The sequence below is a fragment of the Saccopteryx bilineata genome, chromosome 4, assembly GCF_036850765.1.
Source record: "Saccopteryx bilineata isolate mSacBil1 chromosome 4, mSacBil1_pri_phased_curated, whole genome shotgun sequence".
Lineage (NCBI taxonomy): Eukaryota > Metazoa > Chordata > Mammalia > Chiroptera > Emballonuridae > Saccopteryx > Saccopteryx bilineata.
This window is the reverse complement of record NC_089493.1, coordinates 64,858,409-64,883,961: the sequence shown is the minus strand read 5'-3', so window position 1 is coordinate 64,883,961 and position 25,553 is coordinate 64,858,409. Positions and strand designations below refer to the sequence as shown.

The 25,553-nt window shown below is 45.0% G+C and overlaps 1 protein-coding gene and 1 non-coding gene across 11 annotated transcripts in view; one reads left to right on the top strand and one right to left on the bottom strand.

Annotated features, from left to right (window-relative positions):
* The window catches only part of RAB27A (RAB27A, member RAS oncogene family), an 85,590-nt gene extending 64,337 nt beyond the window's left edge, over positions 1-21,253 (bottom strand). For 2 of the 10 annotated variants that reach the window (XM_066276224.1, XM_066276226.1), the window contains exons 1-2: positions 20,647-20,799; positions 20,116-20,240 (exon numbers count right to left, since the gene is read on the bottom strand). The gene's annotated coding sequence lies outside the window, so the exon portion shown is untranslated. Of the gene's footprint in view, positions 1-7,222; positions 7,242-7,524; positions 7,544-20,115; positions 20,241-20,646; positions 20,802-20,906 lie in introns of those variants that run through there. The other 8 variants (XM_066276223.1, XM_066276227.1, XM_066276225.1 and 5 more) reach the window with 7 other exon arrangements.
* Positions 21,254-24,947: 3,694 nt separating this feature from the next.
* Positions 24,948-25,109, top strand: LOC136336771 (U1 spliceosomal RNA). Its single transcript, XR_010731591.1, has one exon. It is a non-coding gene; the product is annotated as a U1 spliceosomal RNA (small nuclear RNA).
* Positions 25,110-25,553: the final 444 nt, after the last annotated feature.

Sequence of the window (25,553 nt, the reverse complement as noted above, 5' to 3'; positions counted from 1 at the left end):
TCCCAGGTTCGATTCCCAGTCAGAAGACACAGAAGAAGTGCCTATCTGCTTCTTCACCCCTCCCTCTCTCAATCCCCCTCCTCCCCTCCTGCAGCCATTGCTCGATTGGAACGAGTTGGCCCCTGGCACTGAGGATGGCTTCATGGCCTCTGCCTCAGGCACTAAGAAGAGCTCAGCTGCCTAGCAACAGAGCAACTCCCCAGATGGGCAGAGCATCACCCCCTAGTGGGCTTGCTGGGTGGATCCTGGTCAGGGCACATGCGGGAGTCTGTCTGACTGCCTTCCCTCCTCCCACTAAATAAAAAGAAAGAAGAACACATGCATTTAGTTCTGCTACCTTCCCAAATCTTACTAATACAGGAACAAAGGAAATTTTATTTATTTTAGACATAAACTCACAAGGATAAAAAAAGAGAGTGAGTGGATATAACAGCAATAGAATATTAGATGCTAGAAAGTAGATGGACAAGAGGTAACTGATTAGCAAACCTGGAAAGTTGACTCCCTACCCACCAGAAGGAAAAGCCAAGATGCAACTTGTGGGAAAAATAACTGTGTTAGGTTGGCTCACTGGTTTACGGGCTACAAGCACTGTGCTTGATTAGTGCATGAGCACGTGACAACACCACATGTGGATAGTCTATGTAAGGCTATGGGTGCTTGCTGCTCGGGGCAGATTGTGGATGGCAGATTGCCAGCCTGCCACTGTGAGGGGCCTGAGAAGAGGTTTTCTCCTGCCTTTTTGCTCGTCTGCTGTTGTGAAAATCTATTAAACAGGAATGGCCCAACGCTTTTTGGCTCTGCAGTTTCTCTACTGTCTTCCTGAACCCAATGTGGACCTGCATGACCTCAGCCAAGGCATTACATCTAGTGTAGTGGGAAGTATTCAGAGCAGATTGGTATAGAGCCACCAATACCCTTGAAAGGTGGGGTAGAGTAGTGGTCATTGTCCTCCAGCATATGCTTCCCCATGGCTGTTCTTTTGGGGGCCATGGACTGGGTGTTTCTATACAGCCCTATGAGAAGAGACTGAGTGCCAGCAATGTCATGAACTGGAATGAGAGCCAGAGAAGGAGACCAACCCGGTTTGAGAACTGTAGTGTGAGATGCAGGCTAAGCACCAATGGTGCTTGGAACTTGAACAATCTCTGGAGAAGAAATAACAGGTTCAAAAGTTGCCATTTGCCCTGGAAGCTGAATGTTAGCAGAACAGTTGTTGGAGAAACAAATGAGGGTTCAAGAGCTCAAGTCTCAGTTTTAGGCCGAGAGCTAGCAGCCACAGGAGCCCAAATGGTTGCCAAAGAAGGAGCAGCATATGTGCCGGTGGAGTGGCTCTGAGTCAGCAGCAGCAGGAGTTTCTGACTCCTCAAAAGAGGAGGAAGCTCAGGCTGAAACTGCCATTCACAGACTCAGAGCCCAGCCAGTGATCACCCAGAAGGTAAAAACCCAGCAGCCAAGGGTCCCTCAGGGCAGGCACAACCCCCTCCACAGGTAATGGAGCACTCTGTGGTCCAGCCCTACACCCAGGCAGAGCTGATGGAGTTGGTGGTAAAATTCAGGCAGAAACCCACTGAGCCCCTGGCAGCCTGGTTGCTGCAGTTGTGGGACATAGGTGGCATCATGTTCTCCAGGACAGAGATGGAGAAATTGGCCGCCATTACCACACACTCCTCCTTGAGGCAGCATCTTCAGAACTGCCATGACAACCCAAAAAACCATACCCTATTAGAATGGGTGATGGCTGACATTCACACGGTCTAGCAGAATGCCCGAGACTTGCCAGGAGCAGTGAGTAGGTGGCAGTGCTCTACTGAGCTGCACCAGATCCTTTGGGAGCTAAGTATGAAGACTGCTGCTTTCAACCTCAAGTCCCATGGGCCAGATGAGGAAGTATTTACAGCAGGGATGAGGGACCTTACTCTCTGTAGCACCCCGTCAGCCCTTTTTGGGTCACTAGTGGGTATCTTGGGCCCCTATGTGGAGCAGCCCATCAACGTGGTCACATAGATGTTAGCAGATTTGGTGAGCTGGAGACGGCATGGAACCGCAAGGCTGTGTGGGCTGCTGCCCGTGCTGCCCCGACCCAACTAACAAGAGAGACAGACCTGTAAAGGTTACCTGAACACAGATGTGGGTATATTTGATAACGGCCAGGGCAGATAGGAAGAAATTATATGGCAGGTCTAATAAAACCCTGTTAGTGCTTTGGCAGTAGCTTAAGGCGCAACAGAAATTCCAGCAGCCGAAAAAGCAGGTGGCCCTGGCAGATGCCAAGGAAATGTCTGGTGTTCAGGTTGCACGGTTGCAAGATTACTTGATGGAGACAGCCAAGGAAGAGGAGGATCCCCAAGACCCATTGTCCCAGTTTGAATAGGGGGAAGGCTGAGGGACCCATCTAACTAGGATTGGTGGGGGCCAGAGGCCCCATGTGGAACTGGTTTATTGCACAGTGAGTGTTGGCCTTAGAAGGCAATAGGTGCTCTTTTTTGCAGCAGCAAAGAGAACTATCAAGGTGGCAGAGGCCTTGAGTGTGTTTGACCCCACCAGGCTCTGTGAGTTTGGACCTCTGAGGGGTTTAGAGGGGGCTTGTGGCAACACACAGAGCACTTATGGAAAGGTGCTGAGATCTGTTATCAAAGAGCTATGTGGCTAGTTGCCTGTAATAGACTTTCACCTTGGGTGATTTGCACAGACAGCTGGGCTGTCTATCATGAACTAATCATTGGGTGGTATAATGGACTATGAAACAAGAACTTTGACAAGAGAGGATCAGTGGCTCCCTTGTTGGATGGACATGCCACTTGTGGACAGTACTATGAGAGACCCTGATTGGGGGCTGGGGGGGTACAGCACCTTTGAAGGCCCTCTGGCACCAGGAAGCTGCTCCCATCCAGTTGCAGAGACGCACCAATGGACACAGCCCTGGACTATACAGGCCCTCCCACCTACTGTGGGGTAAGGGACTAGAGGTGGGCCTTCAGTTAACTCTCTGGACAGAGTGCTCAGGGAGACATTGTGAAGGACACCTTTGTAATTATTGTATAACTTGTGCTGTTGCTATAATCTGTTTGTTTCTGTAATGTACCTCACTCCTCACACAGGGACAATCGCAGAAGATACCTGTCACATAGATTGTGAGGCAAGCAACACTAAAGAAGCAGAATATGGGGAAAACAGCTGTGTTAGCCTTGCTTGCTAGTTTACCGGCTGCAAGCACTTTGCTTGATTAGCACATGAGCATGTGGCAGAGGCACATGTGGATAATCTATGTAAGGCTATGTATAGCTGCTTGCTGCTCAGGGCAGATTGCAGATGGCGGGTTGTGGATTGCCTGCCTGCCCACCACTGTGAGGGGCCTGAGTAGAGGTTTTTTTCTCTGCCTGTTTGCTCGTCTGCTGTTGTGAGAATCTATTAAATGGGAATGGCCCAACGCTTTTTGGCTCTGCAGTTTCTCTACCATCTTCCCGAATCCAGTGTGGACCTGCCTGGCCTCAGTCACCGGCATTACACAACTCATCACAGAATCTCCAGAAAGGCTCCAGCCTCCTAAGCCCCGGACAACTTGGGAGGTGGGGAGAGGGTAAAGTTACAGCTACAGATGGTAAAAGTCTGCTTAGATCCCAGCTTTGTGACTCCTCTAAGTTCTGGCAGAAGTCAAAGGTTTGCCCTGGCCGGTTGGCTCAGCGGTAGAGCATCGGCCTGGCGTGCGGGGGACCTGGGTTCAATTCCCGGCCAGGGCACATAGGAGAAGCGCCCATTTGCTTCTCCACCCCCCCCCCTCCTCTCTCTGTCTCTCTCTTCCCCTCCCGCAGCCAAGGCTCCATTGGAGCAAAGATGGCCCGGGCGCTGGGGATGGCTCCTTGGCCTCTGCCCCAGGCGCTAGAGTGGCTCTGGTTGCGGCAGAGCGATGCCCCGGAGGGGCAGAGCATCGCCCCCTGGTGGGCAGAGCGTCGCCCCTGGTGGGCGTGCTGGGTGGATCCCGGTCGGGCGCATGCGGGAGTCTGTCTGACTGTCTCTCCCCGTTTCCAGCTTCAGAAAAAATACAAAAAAAAAAAAGAACTAAAAGGTTTATTCTCTGGAGAGAGAAAAACTCTCAGGGTCAAACTCTTGAGGACTCTTGGAGGTACACCAACTTCAGCGGAGACGGAGGATGGCCATGAGAAGTCACATAGTAAATACGGAGAAACTGTCACCTCCCACCTACACAATGACTTCCAGAATGCAAGCACTCTCCACAGAGTGGTGTTCAGATAAAAAGGAGCCAGCAACCTATTGATCTAACTAACACGATGATGTAGTATGGTATGAAGGAGGGAATGGAATCATAGGCGGAAACCAAGCTAAAATTCTCTTCTTCCATAGTAAAGGGTCAGCAGGTAATGCCTAAAACTGAAAAAAATCAACCATGGAAATATAAGTGCGTCATTTAGAAATGGGATGGAACTACCAGCAAGAGTCAACTAACTGCAAGAACTGAAAGTGGATGACTGGGGAGCAGGAAATGAGCTGGGGGAGGGGACTCTGATGGTTTTCTGCAATAGGCCTTGTAGACCTATGTCCGTGTGTATATAACCTTGACAAAAAATTTTAAATTAATTAATACAAAATAAAATGGAATGCCCATAGTTTAATTTTTTTTTTCTCAGATGATGCAGGACATCACAATAAACATCACTAACATGCTGTGCTCAGGATCTAGGACACACACTGAAGCAGAATGTTGGGGACCAGGCTCTGGAAACAGGCTCTCTCTCTGGCTTTGAATCTCAGCTTTGCCACTCACTCACTCACTAGCTGTGTGACCTTTGGCAAATTACTTAACCTGTCTGTGCCCCAGTTTCCTCATCTGTGGAACAAGTAATAACAGAATTATTTTGTAATAATGTAATTAAATTTAATAATTTAATACCTATAAAGTATTTAAAACAGGGCTTGGCACATAGTAAAGGTTCAATAATAGCTCTTCTTATTGAGGTATGTTTGCCCCTGTAATACATGCCTCTTGACCTCTTATTGATTTCGTCTTTTATTAGTTTATATTTCATTTTCCCTGCCCACACCTTCTCTTTTGGTGTGCCTTTCTAGAGTCTCCCCTTCCCCCTCCCAAAGTGCAGTTTCTAATAGACAAGTCACCTGAAAGCCAAATGGCCAAGCTTCCTAGAACTGTGTGTAAAAGAGGAAAATGGGCACCGAGAAGTATTCTGCGGGGCTCTCCATGAGGCCGATCGGCAACTTTCATTATGTGAACCATCTGTCTGACTGTGCAGAACCCACTTGGCTTACTTCAGGGGTAGTCAACCTGGTCCCTACCGCCCCCTAGTGGGCATTCCAGCTTTCATGGTGGGCGGTAACGGAGCAACCAAAGTATAAATAAAAAGATTTAACTATCACTAGTAAGTTGTTTTATAAAGAGGTATTCTGCCAAACTTAGTGAAAATCGGACATAAAGCGCTTGATAAGTAACTATTATTATATGCTTTAACTTGCTGTAACTCTGCTTTATAAATTTTATAAAATAAAGTTACTTCCCTACTTTATAAATCACCATTACTGTGGAACCGGTGAGCAGTTAGAAAATTTTACTACTAACAGAGATACAAAAGTGGGCGGTAGGTATAAAAAGGTTGACTATCCCTGGCTTACTTCCTAACTATCAACTGTGGGTCAGGAAGCTGGGTGCCACTCAGAGGAACCAATCATCCCAGTTTACCCCAGACTGTCTGAGGTTTAGCCTCGGACGTCCTGAATCCCCGGAAACCCCAATCCTGGCACTGGGCAAATTACTTAATCCTTTTGAGCCTGTTTTATTATCTGTAAAATGAAGGCTAATATCTACATTGAAAGTCTGTTGAAGATTAAGTGAGAGGATCTTGTATTGAATATAATTCCTGACACACAGTAAGCTCTCAATAAATGGTGACTGGAGCTGCTGTTCTCAATTATTATCAACCAGTAGCAAACAAATTATTCTTAGAAACCTAATCCGTACCTTGGTTATTTTCTTACTGGCAAGCTGAAATGTTTGCTCTGATGAATTTTCTTCCACCCTTGTCCTATACAATTTGTTTCAGGAACCAAGATATATTACAGAAATCTAGTATTCAATATTGCTGACTTCTCCACTGGGCAAAAGCCTGGTAGGTTTCCATTATCTTTTGGCACTTGTATCTTTTTCACACAATGTAAGTCTTAGAGTGTTTATGTCAGTAGCTACTCCTAAACTTTTGGACAGAAAGCAGCATGCCACCTCCCAAAGGAAGACCTCAGGCATCATACACCTGAAATTCTTTTTTAAACTTGCATCTTACTTTTTTTCCTCATCATGGCTCCAACACTGTCTTCTAATGAATTGACAACTCATTCACTAAATATGTCAATTTTATAAAGGCTCTTACCATCAAACAGATGAAATCCCATTTCTGACCTCAAAAGCCAAAGTAATTCAGTACTCGATAGATAATTAATTACAGCCAGGAGAAAATCGCTCACATCTGTGCACCCCACCAACATAAGGGTGAAGTTGCTGCACAGCCTGACCAGGCAGTGGCGCAGTGGATAGAGCATGGGATGGGATGCAGAGGACCCAGGTTCAAAACCCGGTCACTGGCTTGAACATGGGATCATAGACATGACCCTACGGTCACTGGCTTGAGCCCAAGGCTGCTGGCTTGAAGCCTAAGGTCACTGGCTTGAGCAAAGGGTCACTTGCTCTGCTGTAGAACCCCCCAACCCTGTCAAGGCACATATGAAAAAAGCAATCAATGCACAACTAAAGAAAAGCTGCACACTGACCAGGCCGTGGCGCAGTGGATAGAGCGTCAGACTGGGATGCAGAGGACCCAGGTTCAAGACCCTGAGGCTGCCAGCTTGAGCACGGGCTCATCTGGTTTGAGCAAAGCTCACCAGCTTGAACTCAAGGTCGCTGGCTCCAGCAAGGGGTTACTCGGTCTGCTGAAGGCCCGTGGTCAAGGCACATATGAGAAAGAAAAGCTGCACAATTAGAGATAGATAATGGGAAAGCTCACAAGCTACTTAAAGCCAAAACATGCTAGGAACCCACCAAGAGGCAGCAATGAGAGAATGAACAGCCAGGCATATAGACTTCTCCAATATGGGCTCCCAAGCTTCCTCCTCCCGTGCTCATATTTCTTGTGCCACTGTTCCCACCCAGTGCCCAAGGCCTGAGAACATGAAAAGCATGAAACACTGGAGAACCACAGACCTTCACAGAAGCCTTGAGGAGCATCTGGTCTAATCACTGGGGCAAGAATGAATGAATCAGGACAGAATTTCTCCAAGTCTGCCTGATACCCCTGGCAGAAGGATTACTTGGGGTGATCACCTGATGAAAATCCAAAGTCCTGCGTTCCACCCAGGCCTCTGAACTAGCCTCTCTGAGAGGAAGATTAGGGTATTTGCATTTATAACAAGCTTCCCAGGGGGTTCCTGGTTATGTATAATAAGGTGTGAGAGCAGCTGCTCTGGAGAGAAAACAACAAAATGTAGGAGAGCTGGGGAGCTCACCTGCAGGGAAGACCACGTTGAACCACTACCAGCCTCAGATTCCACATCTATAAAAGAGGGATGATAATACCTGCACAGAAGGAAGGTTGTGAGAATTAAATGAGATAACAACTAACAGCCTCAAGCACCTGTGCCTCACATGCGGCAGGTGTTCAGTGGTATTAATCTATCCCTTCTCCGGTCTTGTGTGTATGGCATTCTAATGAAGGTTTATAACTATAGTCCCTGCTTTGAATAAATGTCACCAAGGAAAGCAGATGACTGACTTAAGTTAAAGCCTCTACTTTAATGAGTCACCCACTAAAAGGCCGAGGCCAGCAGCTCTAACCAATGGTTGGCTTGTAAAATGTCTCAGTGGACAGTGGTTCCCAGGCTTCACTGTGTATCGGACTCACCTGGATGACTCTAAAATGGACGGGGCCCCATCTCCAGAGTCTCCAATTCCATTGTTCTGGGCTTGAGACTGAGAATCCACACTTCTAACAAGTCCCCAGATAGTGCTGACATTGTCAGTCCCAGAACCACACTTTGATTAAAATTCTACAGCCCCAGGATCTAAAACCTAACTGATATGATGCTTGCTAATCAAAAAAGAAAACTACGCTATATGCATTTCCTGTTTGACACCGGACTGGTTAGTTACATGTAAATAAATAAGAAAGTAAGAAACACAATTTCTGAGTCTGTGCTGCCTCTGTGCCAGAGAATCTTTCTTACTATGTTCATTGTTAATTTTGATTTTTCAGTTACCGTTTACATTCAATATTATCCTGTATTGGTTTCAGGTGTACAGCACAGCAGTTAGACAATCATGTACTTTACAGAGTGATCTTCCAATATTTCAAATACCCTCCTGACAACATACATATTGTAGTTATTAAAATATTATTGACTATATTCCCTATGCTGTACTTTACATCCCATGACTATTTTGTAACTACCAATTTGTATTCCTCACCCCCTTCACCTTTTTCACCCAGCCCCATAACCTCCCTTCCCGCAGTCAACCCCTAGTCTGTTCTCTGTATCTATGAGCCTGTATCTATTCTCTTTATTGTGTTCTTTAGATTCCACATATAAGTGAGATCATGTGATATTCGTCTGACTTACTTCACTTAGTCTTACTACGTGTTTTTGAAAAGCACAGAGCACACAGTGGGAGAGCTAGTGCCACCTGCCCACTCACATGATCTCTTTGAGCCTCAGTTTACTCACCTGAGAACAGAGGTGGGCTGGGTCACCGGTTCCTAAACCTGGTTGTGTGCTAGCAATTGCTACAGCAGCATTTTAAATAAAACATGAACTCCCCAGACCTAACGCCAAACCTAAAAAATTAGAATCTCCGAAAAGTGTGTTGTTTTTTGAAGGTATGTTTTAAATGAAGTCTCCCTATGGGATTTCCCTGGACAGACAGTGTTGAGCAACCATTACCACGGTGATCATTCAGGCCTCTTCCAGATTAAAGCTCTCCCATCTTTTTGATTTCTAAGTCCCTGATCCCTGAGTTCATGTTTACCAAGTAGCCGTCTCTGTTTTTATTTGCTTCCCATGGAGTTTTTATTGCAGGAAGTGAGTACATTAGTCCTCAAAGCAAAGAAAGTGGTCTGCTTAACAGTTCCTTTTCTCATGTAGCAATAAACTGGCATTCTGGTTTTAGTTTAAAAAATAAAATAAAGTCCAATGTGCAAGACAAATCAGGAATTACAAAAGACTAAATTTGTCAAACAATCTCCGCTAACACCAACTGCTTACTTCCTTACCCTGACAGCCACTCATTAACTCAGCATCTACCATGTGCCAGGCATTGTTCTAGGCGCTAAGCACACAGTAGTGCACAAAACAAAGTCTCTGCCCTCGCAGAGAAAACATTTTAGCAGGAAGAGACAGACAATAAATAAGTGAACAGAAAGATTAAATAGTAATAAGTGTGTGAAGACAATAATACAGTAAAAGGGTAGAGAGTGGCTGGAGGCTACTTTCCACAGCGTGATCCAGGAAGGCCTCTTAGAGAGGGTCACTTCTGAAATTAAATCTGAATGATACCAAGGGACCAGCCAGGAGAAAAGGCACTGAGAAAGTTAAGGGCGGGCCCATAGGCTCTGAGGAAAGGATACGCTGGGCATTTCCGAGGAGCAGGAAGGGAGACGAGGCTGGAAGACAGAAGCACAGGGATGAGTGGAGATCATGGAACCCACAGGGCTCAGGTCACAGACCCTCACAGACCATCATTAGAACACTTAGATATTACACCGGCTCAAGTGGGAAGCAAGTGAGGAATTTTAAACGAAGGAGGATATGATCTGATTTATATATATATATTTTTTAAAGATCATTGGCTTGGGCTGAGGAATGTGCTGAGGGAGGGGTGCATGATGGCAGCTGGAATGGCACCAGAAATGCACCAATACAGGCAAGAAACGATGGTCTTGCCTGACAAGGGGGTGGCGCAATGGATAGAGCGTGGGACTGGGATGCGGAGGACCCTGGTTCGAGACCTCGAGATCATCAGCTTGAGCGCAGACTCATCTGGTTTGAGCAAAGCTCACCAGCTTGGACCCAAAGTCGCTGGCTTGAGCAAGGGGTTACTTGGTCTGCTGCAGCCTCACGGTAAAGGCACATATGAGAAAGCAATCAATGTACAACTAAGGTGTCGCAACGAAAAACTGATGATTGATGCTTCTCATCTCTCTCCGTTTCTGTCTGTCCCTATCTATCCCTCTCTCTGACTCTCTGTCTCTGTCTTTACTCCATTGTATTTCCTTACCTCCTTTGTCAAATATCAGTTGTCCATAGAGCTGTGGGTTTATTTCTGGCTTCTCTGTTCTGTTCCATTGATCTATATGCCTGTTCTTATGCCAGGACCAGGCTGTTTTGAGTACAATGGCCTTGTAGTATAACTTGATATCAGAAAGTATGATATCTCCCACTTTATTCTTCTTTTTTAAGATTGCTGAGGCTATTTGTGTTATTTTTTGGTTCCATATAAATTTTTGGAATATGTGATCTATATCTTTGAAGTATGTCATTGGTATTTTAATTGGTATTGCATTGAATTTATAGATTGCTTTGGGTAATATAGACATTTTAATGATGTTTATTCTTCCTAACCATGAACATGGTATATGCTTCCACTTGTTTGTATCTTCTTTGATTTCTTTTATCAATGCTTTGTAATTTTCTGAGTACAAGTCTTTAGTCTCCTTGGTTAAGTTTACTCCTAGGTACTTTATTTTTTTGGTTGTAATGCAGACTGGTGCAGCAACTGTAGAAAACAGTATGGAGATTCCTCAAAAAACTGAAAATCGAACTGCCTTTTGACCCAGCTATCCCACTTTTAGGAATATACCCCAAGGACACCATAGAACGCCTCGAAAAGGAGAAATGCACCCCCATGTTTGTGGCAGCATTGTTCACAATAGCGAAGGTCTGGAAACAGCCCAAGTGTCCATCAGAGGACGAGTGGATTTAAAAGCTTTGGTACATATACACTATGGAATACTACTCAGCCATAAGAAATGATGACATCGGATCATTTACAATAACATGGATGGACCTTGATAACATTATACGGAGTGAAATAAGTAAATCAGAAAAAACTAAGAACTATATGAATCCATACATAGATGGGACATAAAAATGAGATCAGAGACATGAACAAGAATGTGATGGCAATGGGGGCGGGGGGTGGGGGGAGGGGGGATGGGGCGAGGAAGGAGAGAGGGGGTGGGGGAAGGGAGGGGCACAAAGAAAACCAGATAGAAGGTGACAGAAAACAATTTGACTTTGGGGGAGGGGTATACAGCACAATCAAATGTCAAAATAATCTGGAGATGTTTTCTCTCAACATATGTACCCTGATTTATCAATGTCACTGCATTAAATTAATAATAAAAAAATAAAAAAATAATAATAAATTAAAAAAAGGAAAAAAAGAAAAGAAACGATGGTCTTTCACTGGTATCTGGCACATGGCCATGGTGGGCACAGACACATGTCTGGGCTGCTTCAGCGTAGGTGATATAATACACTTGTTTCACTTCCTGTGATATTTCAGAAGTGTTCAAGAGACGCTGGTTGTTAGTGAAGCTCCATCTGAAACTCACTTTCTTTGAACAACAAAACAACACGATTTTGGATTGCCCATGTTAATACTGGTTACAATCAAGAAATATTAGCATAAGGACATGGAAGTAGCACAATGGGGAATCAGTAGAGTTGTCTTCTAAAACCTTCTCTGCCATCAATTAGCCCTGTGACCATGAGCGTAGCTCTGAACCTCTGGACGGGGGGAGCCTGGACTTCATGGTTGCTAAGGTGCCTGCTAGCCCTTCAGCGGCATGACACTGTAAGTGTAATAAATGAAGTAGCCTAATCTAAGTGTCAAAACAGGCTGATGACTCAGGGCCGGGGTGTTTGTCATTGGCTTTTAATCTCCCAGAGAGGCTCTAGTTAAGCAGGAAATGGGGTGTTAATGAAAAAACTGTCCAGTCTTATTATTTCCTTGGCAAACTCTGGCATCTGAGGCACCTCTGCCTGGCACAAGGGTACGGTGGCCAGCGGGGACTTGGGAAGTACACACTCCTGGTCATCTGAGAGCGCATCATCAGTGGTGCTGAGAGCACAGATGTCTGAGGAATTCAAGCACCCAGCCTTCAGTCACAAAGGTCTCTGTGGTCTCTCTGGCAGGCGCCCCCAACCTATGCTGAATCACAGGGCACACAGGCTTTGCAGCCTGGCTTACTTCCTGTTGACAGGCTGCCCCCACGGAGTGCACGCCTCTCAAATCGCCAACCTGACCCCTCCACAAGGACTTGGCTCCACAAAGTCCCCGAGGGCAGTGGTTCTCAGTCCTGGGTCCCACTCCACATTTATAAACTTGGGGTGAGGGAAAGATTAGAAAGACAACAGCGGTACAGTTAGGCTTAGTAACTTTACATGATGGAGAGAATGTGTAAGTCAGGAAACTTCAGGCCACAGAGGTTTGTGACTTGTCTGAGGGCAAGGCTTCTCAGCCTCGGCACCACTGACATTCTGGGCAGAATAACCCTTTGTCATGAGGGTCTGTCTTGTTCACTGTAGGACATTTAGCAGCATCCCTGGCCTCTACTCACTAAATGCCAGTAATAACTCCCCAATTGTGACAACAAAAATGTCTTCAGATATTGCCAAATGATCCCCAGGGACAAGGGTCAAAATTAACCCCAATGAAGAACTACTGGTGTAATATCACATAGTTAATTACCAGCTATGGTAGAGCCTAAAAGCCAAACTACTGATTCTCAGCTATGTTGGTTTCTCCGTAAGCAAGCAGGCGCTCCGGAACACGGGGCTGAGTCACTCCGAGGAAATGCCACAATCCACTTCACAGTCCTCTGCGCTGAAGCAGAGCAGGGGTGGTGAGAGCTGGCCCTGTCCCTGATGACAGAAGCCCAGCCTGGAAAAGCCACCAGCTCGTTGGGCCATATTTGTCTCCAGTATTTGACTGGAAGGACAATACCTAATCTTTCCAAGGGCTGCCGAACCCTTTACTCATTCTTGGGGTTAACGTTAAGGTTCAGGGGAGATTCACTGTGAAAAGTAACCACACACTGCAGGAGAGATGAGCTGCAGTTAATAAGAACAAACAGATGTTTCAGTCTCTTGGCAACCAATTTTATTGTTACACTGGTAAGGCTGGTAAGACCTGACAGTGGTAAGGCTTTATATGAATTAATCAACAAAGCTATGAAAAAACAAGACTAGTGGCTCTGAAATATGCTATTCTAGTGGCAGTCAGAGGACACGTGTTCATTTTCAAGGCTACTTTCTTAAACAGATAAAAAGGATTTATAACAATAATAAAATAACCCAGTGTTTTCTAAGGACACATCTCTAAAGGGCAAATCACAAATACCTATCTACCTACATTGGTCCTTATAATATATCTTTCGTATTTGTTCTACCAAAATACAGAAGGAAGAGGAGTTTCACAGAAGTGAGCCATTCAAGGCTAGCAGGTTTTCCATAAGATGATACTTGGCTATTGTGGAATTACTCTCAGGAAGTTCACTTAATCAAAGCATCCCACAATAAAAATTCAATAGGCTCCTGCTCCTTGTGACAGCTCCTAACAGACTGAACTGGGTTTGGGTTGCATTCACAGGGATTTGGCATGGTGTTGGTGCCAACTTGGACTTGGTGAACATGTTAAGGACACTACTCTTTTATGGATTCTTGTTGTACTGGCCAAGAGTTTGCTTAAAGGCTTTAATCACAGTAAAAAAAAAATTTAAAAATTAAAAAAAAAATATATATATATATATATATACACATATATATATATATGACCAGATAAAGAAGATGTGGCACATATACACTATGGTATACTACTCAGCTATAAGAAATAAGGGCATCGGATCATCTACAACAAAATGGTGGGATCTTGATAACATTATACGGAATGAAATAAGTAAATCAGAAAAAAACAAGAACTGCATGATTCCATACATTGGTGGGACATAAAAACAAGACTAAGAGACATGGACAAGAGTGTGGTGGTTATGAGGGGGGGAAGGGAAGAAGGAAGAGGGGGAGGGGGAAGGGGAAGGGGAAGGGCACAAAGAAAGCTAGATAGAAGGTGACGGAGGACAATCTGACTTTGGGTGATGGCTATGCAACATAATTGAACGACAAGATAACCTGGACATGTTTTCTTTAAATATATGTACCCTGATTTATTGATGTCACCCCATTAAAATTAATAAAACTTTATGTATATAAAAAATTCAATAGGGACAAAAATATTAACAGACCTTAAAAGAAATAAAAACATATTGAAAGAACAACAGGCTTTTGAGCATCATCACAGAGAATACTACCAAATAGTAGCTTTCGAAAGTCATGTGGCATTCAGAAAAAAATCAAGGATGTCTCCTGAGAATGGTTTTGCCTGACACATATTGAATCGGAGGATTAATCATGTGAGGGTGGCAACAAAAGTAATTAAGAGTCAACATGAAAGTATAAGCAATTTATACATGATCTCTTAAGGGAAGACATTAAGCAGCAGTCCAACTACTGGACCTAGAATTCCAGTTCCAGCTCTGCCACTGTGTGATCTTACAAAGTGACTTAATGTCTCTGGATGTGAATTTCCTTAACCACAAAAATCTAGAGTAAAGCTAAATCTTTCCCAATTTCTTTATTATTCTAATACTTTTTAAGTTTACAAGTTCTCTCCTTTCTTAAGATGGACACATGTGCAGTCATCAAAATGAGCTGTCATTCTTTGAACACTACCATGATAACTGCACTTCCTGCGCATAAGCATGGGTTTACCAACTAGGGTTATCAGGTTAAATACAAGACACAGTTAAATTTCCACTTCATAAAAAACAACAAATGCTTTTAAAACATAAGTATGTCCCAAATATTGCATGAAACACACTTATAGTAAAAAATTATTCATTGTTTATCCAAATGCAATTGTTTTTGCTAAATCTTGCACTCTACTCCAACCCCCCATTAAAAGTTCCATTTTAAAAATCACAAGTTTGATTCCATACATGCAGGTGGTTCTAAAAGCGGCTGAGGCGCTAAAGAGGAGACCTTCTCAAAAGTAGTATGAATAGAGACAAAAGAAACAGGAAGGGAGGAATAACTTTCAACATTCCTCTTGAGTAAATGAGGCAGTAAATAAAATGAGTGTTGTAGATCTCGGTCATTCAGGAAAAAGAATGTGCTGTGCCCTCTGAGCTGCGTGAGCAGACAGGAAGCTGAACAGGCTGATGGGCACTGCTCCACACATCTCACCCTATGCACAAAGCTAATTACAAACCCTTTATCTCTTCCTCCAATTCAGTGCTCATGTCTGCTCCCAGGTAATCAGCTTAAGGGAAACTGGATCATAAACTCAAGCTTCCTGACCAAGAGGCAGAGGAAGAAATAGGATCCAAGCAAAAACAGCACAAGGCATAAAAAGCAAAGGTAGTTAAGAGGAGAAATTACTCTCCTCAGATGGCAATCTTGGGTCGGGGGAGGTAGGAAAGGATAATGGGGGAGTAATTGGTTAAGGGAGGAGTTTTGACTTGGGGGTGGTGAGCACATACTACAATATACAGATGATGTATTATATAACTGTACACCTGAGACTATATAAGTTTTTAATCAATGTCACCTCAATAAATTCAATATTTTTTAAAAAAAGAAGGCACTTGTTTTAAGATTGGCAAGACAATCCTGCTTCATAGGGGCTCACACTTTTTTTTTAATTTGAGCTTTATTGAGGTAACTAACATAAATTGTAACTTTTTTTTTTCTGAAGCTGGAAACGGGGAGGCAGACAGACAGACCTCCCGCATGCGCCCCATCAGGATCCACCCGGCATGCCCACCAGGGGGCGACGCTCTGCCCATCTGGGGCGTTGCTCTGTTGCGACCAGAGCCACTCCAGTGCCCGAGAAGGAAGCCATGGAGCCATCTCCAGCGCCCGGGCCATCTCGGCTCCAATGGAGCCTCAGCTGCGGAAGGGAAAGAGAGAGACAGAGAGGAAGGAGAGGGGGAGGAGTGGAGAAGCAGATGGGCGCCTCTCCTGTGTGCCCTGGCCGGGAATCGAACCCGGGACCCCTGCACGCCAGGCCGACACTCCACCACTGAGCCAACCTGCCAGGGCCTAATTGTAACTTATTTTTTTAATAAAAATAAAATTGCAAGTTATTTAGAGCATACATCTTGGTGATTTGATATACATATGCAATGTGAAATGATTCCCTTCAGCTAGTTTAATAGGGGCTCACAATTTAAACATGCAAGCCTTGTTTTTCAGGCGCTATCAAACCTATCATAATTTATTAGGAAAATAATATATTGATATCATATATATAAATACTCCTTTTTTTACACTTTTCAGTGAAAATATAAATACAGCACATTCTAAGATAAGTTTAAATACAATGGAAGGTAGATTTAATATTAAAAGTAATATAGAATGTTAATTACCATACACAGTAGGCCATTTAATTTCTTACTGGAAAAGAGCAGCGGAAAAGCCCCTGCAACTGTAGCAATACTTCTCTCTCAGCAGCAGCAGGATGAGCTGGGCTACAACAAGATACTGGGAGCTACTGGCTATGAAAATTAAATGTAGGGACTAGAAGTTTCCAATGATGAAAACAAATTCAGGTTTATTCTTTAACTTATTGCTATGTTGAGCAAGAGTTTATTGACCACTCCTTATTTTAAAAGACACCTTGTAGAATAAGACTCAAAAATGAGCTGAAGTCATGTTTGGCCTCCAGGATGTTACAATCTGTCAGGGAAATAAGGACATACAAACAGTTGACAGTCTAAAGTCATCGTTTAATTAAATGTCAAAATGAGTTTTCAAGTTGGCAATTTCAGGTAGATGCCGGAGGAAGATTAATTCACTGCAGTATAATTTCCATTTTCTTGAATTTCCAAGGAATTTCATTTTCTCCCTAGACCAGTACAAGAGATGGAATGTCCCCACCCAAGCTATCCAGGCTACAGAGAAGAGAGGGCTCCTCATTGCCACCCTGGGAAGATCACAGCCTTCCCCTTCTACTTATTTGGCCTTTCCCTTTCCAAGGTAATGACTTTCTCATCTTGGAAAGGGAAAGTCAAATAGAAGACAAGAGGATAGAAGAAGAGAGACTTAAATGTTAGTGTAACTGTGGACGTTGCTTTTCTTCTATAAAGTGGGAAGGAACAGTGAGGAAGAAATAGCAAAGCAATACCCATTTCTCAGTCTCCCATTTCTTTTTCACTCGTTCCATACATTTCTGAGTGCTTACAATGTGCCAGGAACCACTCTAAATGCTATGCATACCATGGCAAAGAAAACTTCCTGACCTTCGTGAAGTTTGTATTCTACCAGTGGGAGACAAATATTGAGAGGCGGGGGGGGGGGGAGAGAGAGAGAGAGAGAGAGAGAGAGAGAGAGGGAGGGAGGGAGGGAGAGAGAGAAGACATACTCTGAAGAAAAATAAGGCGAGGTAAGGAAGCATAAAATGATGGGAGGGGTGAGGGATACTATTTTAGATGGGATGGTTCAAGAAGGCCTCTATACAGAAATAACATTTGACCTGAATGAAATGAGTGAGAAAGCCGTGCAGACATTTGAAGGAAGAACATTCCAAGTGAAGAACACAGCAAGTGCAAGGTCCTGAGGTGTGCCTGGCTAAAACAGAGTAAGCAAAGGAGAGAGTAACGGAAGATGAAGTCACATACCATGTAAGGGGCTTGTGGGCCACAATGAGACTTAGTTTTTCTTCTGAGATAAAAAGACATTGGAGAGTTTTGAGCAGAGGAGTGACTGTAGCTGCGATGTTGAAAAGAGAATGTAGAGTGGTGAGGGGTGGCAGCAGGTCGGTCCTATAGGAGACTTTGGCAGCGATTCAGGTGACAAGTGATAGGAACTTGATGGTAGTAGTGGAAGTGGTGAGAAATGGTTATCATCCTAGACATACGCTCAAAGTAGAACCAGCGAGATTTGCTGAAGGACTGGAGGTAGAAATGAGAGAAAGAAGAGAACCAGGGGTGACTCCAGGGTGTTCAGCCTGAACATCTGGAAGAATGAAGTTGCCATTAACTGAGATGGGGACGACTAAAGGGAAAGCAGGTTTGGGAGGGAAAAACCAATAGTCTGGTTCCTATACATTGTTGCCCACTCTAAAATCCTTATAACTGTTATAAAACCAAGGCAGGAGAATCTAAGAAGAAATTGAGAATCCTAAATTTCATGTGGAAATTCAAGGGATCTAGAATAGCCAGGATAATCTTGAAAAAAAGAGGAAAAAAGTGAAGGAACTCACACTTCTCAATTTCAAAACTTACTACAGTGATATAGAAATCAAGGCAGTATGGTATTAGAATAATGATAGACAAACAGACCAATGGAATGGAACTTAAAGGTCAGAAATACATCCTCATATTTACAGTCAACTGATTTTCAACAAAGGTGCCAAGACCATTGAAAGGGAGAAAAACAGGCCGGTTGGCTCAGCGGTAGAGCGTCGGCCTGGTGTGCAGGGGACCCGGGTTCGATTCCCGGCCAGGGCACATAGGAGAAGCGCCTATTTTGCTTCTCCACCTCCACCCCCTCCTTCCTCTCTGTCTCTCTCTTCCCCTCCCGCAGCCAAGGCTCCATTGGAGCAAAGATGGCCCGGGCGCTGGGGATGGCTCCTTGGCCTCTGCCCCAGGCGCTAGAGTGGCTCTGGTCTCAGCAGAGCGACACCCCGGAGGGGCAGAGCATCGCCCCCTGGTGGGCAGAGTGTCGCCCCTGGTGGGTGTGCCGGGTGGATCCCGGTCGGGCGCATGCGGGAGTCTGTCTGACTGTCTCTCCCCGTTTCCAGCTTCAGAAAAATACAAAAAATAAATAAGAAAGAAAGAAAGAAAGAAAGAAAGAAAGAAAGAAAGAAAGAAAGAAAGGGAGAAAAACAGTTTTTTCAACAAATGGTGCTAAGAGAACTAGATACCAATATGCAAAAAGATGAAGTTGGACAGCATCCTCATGCCATATACAGAAATTAACTTAAAATGGGTTAAAGATTGAAATGTAAGAGCTAAAAAAATAAAACTCTTAAAAGAAAACATAGACAGCCCTAGCCACTTGACTCAGTGGATAGCCTCCGCCTGGCATGGGGACATCATGGGTTCGATCCCGGGTCAGGGCACACGTGAGAAGTGAACATCTGCTTCTCTTCCCCTCTCTCTCCCCCTTCTCTGTCTCTTCCCCTCCCGCAGCAAGTGGCTCTCAATAGCTTGGTTGATTTAAGTAAGCATTGACCCCAAAGGAGGGTTGCTGGGTGGATCCCGGTCGGGGCGTATGAGGGAGTCTGTCTCTCTATCTCCCCTCCTCTCACTTAAATAAATAAGAGAAGAGAAAAGAAGAAGAAAACACAGACATAAATCTTTATGACATTAGATTTGTCAATGCTTTCTTAGATTTGACACCAAAAACACAAGTAACAAAAGAAAGAATAAATTAACTATACTTCATTAAAATTAAAAATCAAGGCAGGCCATGGAAATTAAGGAGGGGAGGGAAGAAGGGAGGAAAGAAGAAAGAAAGAAAGGAAGAAGGTGGAATGAAAAGTAACATAAAATACAGAAAAGAATGATCCTCAGTCATGTTCTTCAGCATTGTACTAACCTTTATTTACTGCCAACCACCTGCAGGAACCCTATTTTCCGACTACGTTTGCCCTACTAAAGCAAGTTTTTAAGAAAATAAAGGGGGGGTGGGAAACAAGAACAGTGAAGCACCAAAAAGTCAAGTCAACAATTATTACAGAAAACTACTCGCCCCTTCCAACATCTGATTGATAAGCCAACCATTAAGTGAGAATCCATCCGGTAGGGAAATAACAGCTGCTGGCCCACAGCGGTAAGGAAGAGAACTCTGTGACAGAAGATTCTGAAACCATGTGGCCTAGGTGGCCAGCGGGAACCAGAGGCTGGGAGGGCCAAGTCACAAGATTTCCTTCACTTCAGGCTTGACTTTGCTTAATACGTGGTCTACAGGGTCAAAAGCAAGCCTTTGGCAATAGTTAGGGAAACCTGTCATCACATCAGTATCACCGCCAGTCAATACCTCAGAGCCTGGCTGCAGGTAGAGCTTTTTTTCTGGTAGGAGAAGGGAGAACCCTCTCCGATCCCGCCAGTTTGCCGTCCAGACCCGAACCAACAGAGGTGTTGTAAAGACGTTCAGTAATGCAACTGAAAACAGCAAGAGGGAAGAAAGAACTAGAGGTCAGGGCGCAAGGGCTGGGACCTTCCTCCACTCCTCCCAGTGAAGTTTCCGCCCCCACTGATGGGGACTCTTCTCAGCTGGATGTCACTTGACCTCAGCATCCCGTCCCAACCCGGGACTAGACCGCATCATCACCTCGCCCCTAAGCAGAACCCCATCCCGAGCAGTTGTCATCCTGGGATCTGTGCGAGGGCCATCCAGGGCCTGGGAGCAGCAAAGCAACTTCTCTGGCTGGCGCAGCCTCCAACCCAGCCCCAGGGCCAGACGCACAGTTCGCCCGCTAACCTGCTCAGCCCTCAGGGATGAAGCGGAACCGTGCGGGCGCTGCTGGCCGGAGCTTGCGTCCGCATTTATGGCAGCCGGCCTTCTCACCTGGCTCAGCCCGCGGTCCCCACGTTGCTCTGCCTTCGCGCCCGCTGCGGCCACCGGCGGCCAGCCTTTTTTGGGTCCCTGGAGGTTATTTTCCGTCCGGCCCCACATCACTTCCCGTGAAGGAGAGCGAGGTGGGGGCGGGACCTCCTCTCCACCCTCCACCTCCTGCTTCCTTCTGTCACCTCGGGGGCACCCCCACCCAACTCTGTGCCGGTGCGGGGCGGGCACCTCCTCGCGCGCCCAGGGCAGACCCGCCTCACCTGCAGAGTGGTCCTCTGAGCCGCAGAAAGGCCCCACACGCCTCCCTTGGCCCAAGCCAGGTCTCCACCGCCCTCTCCTGAAAGGCGCGAAATCTTAAGGGTTGTTTTCGTTTTAACACCGGGTGACTTTTACAGACTGCTCCAGGATCAGTGCGCTGCGACGTATGGTTTGGTGATTCTAGCCAAATCTCCTCCTCCAAAAGCCATTTTGTAAAGGTGTTTTCTAGGGCATCAGAACGGCGTCTCCACTTGTAGCCAGAGTGCTGAGCAGCTGCAAAGTCGGCCCACCCGGGCTTCCCGAGGCCCCCGGGGGTTCTGGGGGCCCGCTTTGCGCCCGGCATCGGGCTCTGCCGTTGTCCACCAGCACTGTCTGCCAGCCTTTGCTGCCCCCCAGCGTTTCCTTCTCTCAACGCCGAAGGGTTTGTGTGTGCCTGCTTAGACCTGTGCCTGGGAAATAGGTTGAGACCACCAGGTTCCCACTCAGAGGCAGCCAAATTTCTCCTTCAGTGATCAGGAGATCTCTGTAGTGTCCTTGGCCCTGCCCTTGTGGGTTCTCACGCAAAGCAGTTCTGAACAAAATAATTCCACTTCTAAACAGAGCAAAATGCCTGGAAGCCCTAGTCCAGCTTCTCGTGTCATCTGTTCTATCTCCCTGATCTGCCTCTACTTGCCACAGAATTCCAGGTGTCCCAGCCCCACCTGCCCAACCGCATCCTTCCAGTCTGTACTCACAGTTTGCATCATAGCACAATTATATTCTTAGCTATATGTCCAATTTACAAAATCACATATAGAATAACCATGTGAAATTGTCAGACATTGAATATACATTAGATCTAATACCTCCAAATAAATATAACACAGTGGCCCTGGCCGGTTGGCTCAGTAGTAGAGCGTCGGCCTGGCGTGCAGAAGTCCCGGGTTCGATTCCCAGCCAGGGCACACAGGAGAGGCGCCCATCTGCTTCTCTACCCCTCCCCCTCTCCTTCCTCTCTGTCTCTCTCTTCCCCTCCCGCAGGGAGGCTCCATTGGAGCAAAGACAGCCTCTGCCCCAGGCGCTAGAGTGGCTCTGGTCGCAACAGAGCAACGCCCCCTGGTGGGCAGAGCGTCACCCCTGGTGGGCGTGCCGGGTGGATCCGGGTCGGGCGCATGCGGGAATCTGTCTGACTGTCTCTCCTCGTTTCCAGCTTCAGAAAAATACTAAATAAATAAATAAATAAATAAATAAATAAATAAATAAATAAATAAGTATAACACAGTGATCTCAAAGTTAGGAATAATAGATTTCACCATAACTTGATGGTTTCAAGGGATGTTCCCCAGATGACAGAAGGGCCATCAGACTGTTGTTGGTTGAGGGTAAGATAGGAAGAGTAGCCCCATGCTGATGTCTAGAGAAACAGTGCTGGGAGTTACTGATCAGCTAAGATCTGGGGGGTCACCAATGCAACAACTGCTAATGGCTGATAGGATATTGGAAGAGCCCCCTCTTCAGCCCTCCCCACTCCTGCATGCAGTCAGGACTGTCACCAGGAGTTTACCAGGCAGATCAGAAAACTGGCAGGTGTGCTATGGTCCATTAATTCATTAAGCCAACCACTCCGTTAGGTACTGGAGATGTGGAAATGAACAAGGTAAATGGTTCTACAAGTAAGCAGTTAACTTAAGTGCAGTGAGGTAAGATCCCTGATAAGGGAAGTTCAAGACTGCCACTGGAACACAGATGAATGGCACCAAATCAAGACTTCCCAGAGAAAGTGATATGTAAATATAAAAGTACATCAGAGAACACTATCAAAAGAGTGAAAACATGACTCACAGAATGGGAGAAAATATTTACAAATCATATACCTGATAAGAATATAATATCAGCCTGACCAGGCGGTGGGGCAGTGGATAGAACATCGACCTGAGACGCTGAGAACCCAGGTTTGAAATCCTGAGGTCGTCAACTTGAGTGTGAGACTGTCATAAACATGACCCCATGATCACTGGCTTAAGCCCAAAGGTTGCTGGCTTGAGCTCAAAGTCACTGGCTTGAACAAGGGGACACTGTCTCAGCTGGAGCCCTCCAGTCAAAGCACAAACAAGAAAGCAATCAATGCACAACTAAAGTGTCACAACCACAAGTTCACGCTTCTTATCTCTCTCCCTTCCTGTCTGTCTTTCTCTCATGTGCTAAAAAGAGAGAGAGAGAGAGAGAGAGAGAGAGAGAATATAGTAGCAGACTATACAAAGAGCTCTTACAACTTAACAACAAAAAAGACACAACTCAATTAAAAAGTGAGCAAAGGACTTGCACAGACGCTTTTCCAAAGAAAATATAAAAATGGTCAACAAGCATATGAAAAGGTGGTCAATGCCATTGGTCATTAGGGAAATGCAATTCAAAGCCATAATGATATACTACTTGACATCCACTAGTTTGACCATAACTTTTTTAAAAAAGAAAAGAAAAATAAGTGTTAATGAGAATGTTGAGAAACTGGAACCCTTATACGTTGCTAAAAGGAATGTAAAATGATGCAGTCACTTTCAGAAACAATTAGGTAATTCTTCAAAAGTCAAGCAACTCTGTTCCTAGAAATATAGCCCAAAGAATTAAAAACAGGTGTTCAAGAAAATATTTGCACCTGAATGCTCATAGAGGCAATATTTGCAATCACCAAAAGGTGGAAACAACCTAAAGGTCCATCAACAGATGAATAGGTAAACAATTTGTGGTATAGCCATACAATGGAATATTATTTCATTATAAAAAGAGTGAAGGCCCTGGCCAGTTGGCTCAGTGGTAGAGCATTGGCCAGGCATGTGGATGTCCTGTGTTCAATTCCCAGTCAGGGCACACAGAAGAAGTGACCATTTGCTTTGCCACTCCTCCCACTCTCCCTGCTCTTTCTCTATCTCTCTTCTCCTCCCGCAGCCATGGCTTGGTTGGAGCAAGTTGGCCCCAGGCTCTAAGGATGGCTTCATGGCCTCTCCTCAAGCTCTGACATAGCTCAGTTGCTGAGCAACAGAGCAATGACCCCAGATGGGCAGAGCATTACCACATGGGGCTTGCTGGGCAGATCCTGGTCAGGGCCCATTCAGGAGTCTGTCTCTCTGAGTCCCTGCTTCTCACTTAAGAAAAAAAGGAGTGAAGTACAGATATATGCTACAATTTGGAGGAACCTTAAAAACATTATGCTAAGTGAAGAAAGTCAATTACAAAAAGTCACATTTTGTATGATTCCATTTATGTAAAATATCCAGAATAGGCAGATCCATAGTGACAGAAAGCAGACAGTTTGCCAGGGGCTGGGTGAAGGGGGAACATGGAGTGACTGCTTCTGCACAAGGGTGATGCAAATGTCCTGGAACTCAATAGAGGTGATTGTTGTATGACACTGTGAATGTAGTAAGTGCCACAGAATTGTACAATTTAAAATGGTTGATGGTTAATTTTTTTATGTGATGGTTAATTTTTTGTTTCCATTTTCAAAAAAGAACGAATACTTGGTCTAAGAGAGAAGAGGACGAGCCAGAAAGTAAAAAAGTGCCCAAAGAATGACATGCACATATCTAAAGGATGCAAGGTCCACTAAGGGAGATGACTTCCTCCACTAAGGATGTTCCTTCACTAAGGACTTACCTATTTTAATTAGAACTGTGAATATATTTTTTTGTTTTTAAACTATGTAATGCCCACTGTGAACACTGTGTCAAATATATGTACTTTTTAAAGATTTTATTTATTGATTTTACAGAGATAAGAGAAAGAGGTGGGGGGGAGGATAAGTATCAACTCATAGTTGCTTTACTTTAGTAGTTCATTAATTGCTTCTAGTATATGCCTTGACCGGGGGAGCCCAGCCAGGTCAGCACTTGATGCTCTGTGCCACCACAGGCCAGGCCCAAGTTCAGTCTTAAGTATTTTATACCTACTTGTAATTTTTAGAAGTCTTGTTTTACATTTGTTAAACTGAACACTATTTTCAGATAATGTTTAAACATTACTTTTCATACCTGAAGTAAATAAAACAAACAAACAAAAAGGACATTATACTTCCCTGTCAGGGAGATACCGAGATCAGGAAGGTGGCTCTCCCAGGGCGAGGCTTACCCATTGCACTCCGGATCTGCTGACCCCTGCGACTTCCCCAAATGTGGGAAACCACCTGCATAATTTGTGGTGGTGAGGGACTACATTCGCACTGTCCTTGACTAAAAGAAATAAAACTAAATTAAATTTAAATTTAAAAGGATGCAGTAGCTATTTTGAAGGGGCTCCCACTGGCCAAATCTGGGACAATTTGAACACCAAAATAAATACAGTATGTCCATAAAGTCATGGTGCACTTTTGACCGGTCACAGGAAAGCAAGAAAAGACGATAGAAATGTGAAATCTGCACCAAATAAAAGGAAAACTCTCCCAGTTTCATACTACTCAGTGCAGTTCAATGTGGGCTCACACACAGATTTTTTAGGGCTCCTTAGGTAGCTGTCCCGTAGAGCCTCTACAGACTCGTCACTGACTGATGGCCTACCAGAACGGGGTTTCTCCACCAAACTGCCGGTTTCCTTCAACTGATTATCCCACCGAGTAATGTTATCCTTATGTGGTGGCGCTTCATTATAAATGTGCCGATATTCAAGTTGCACTTTGG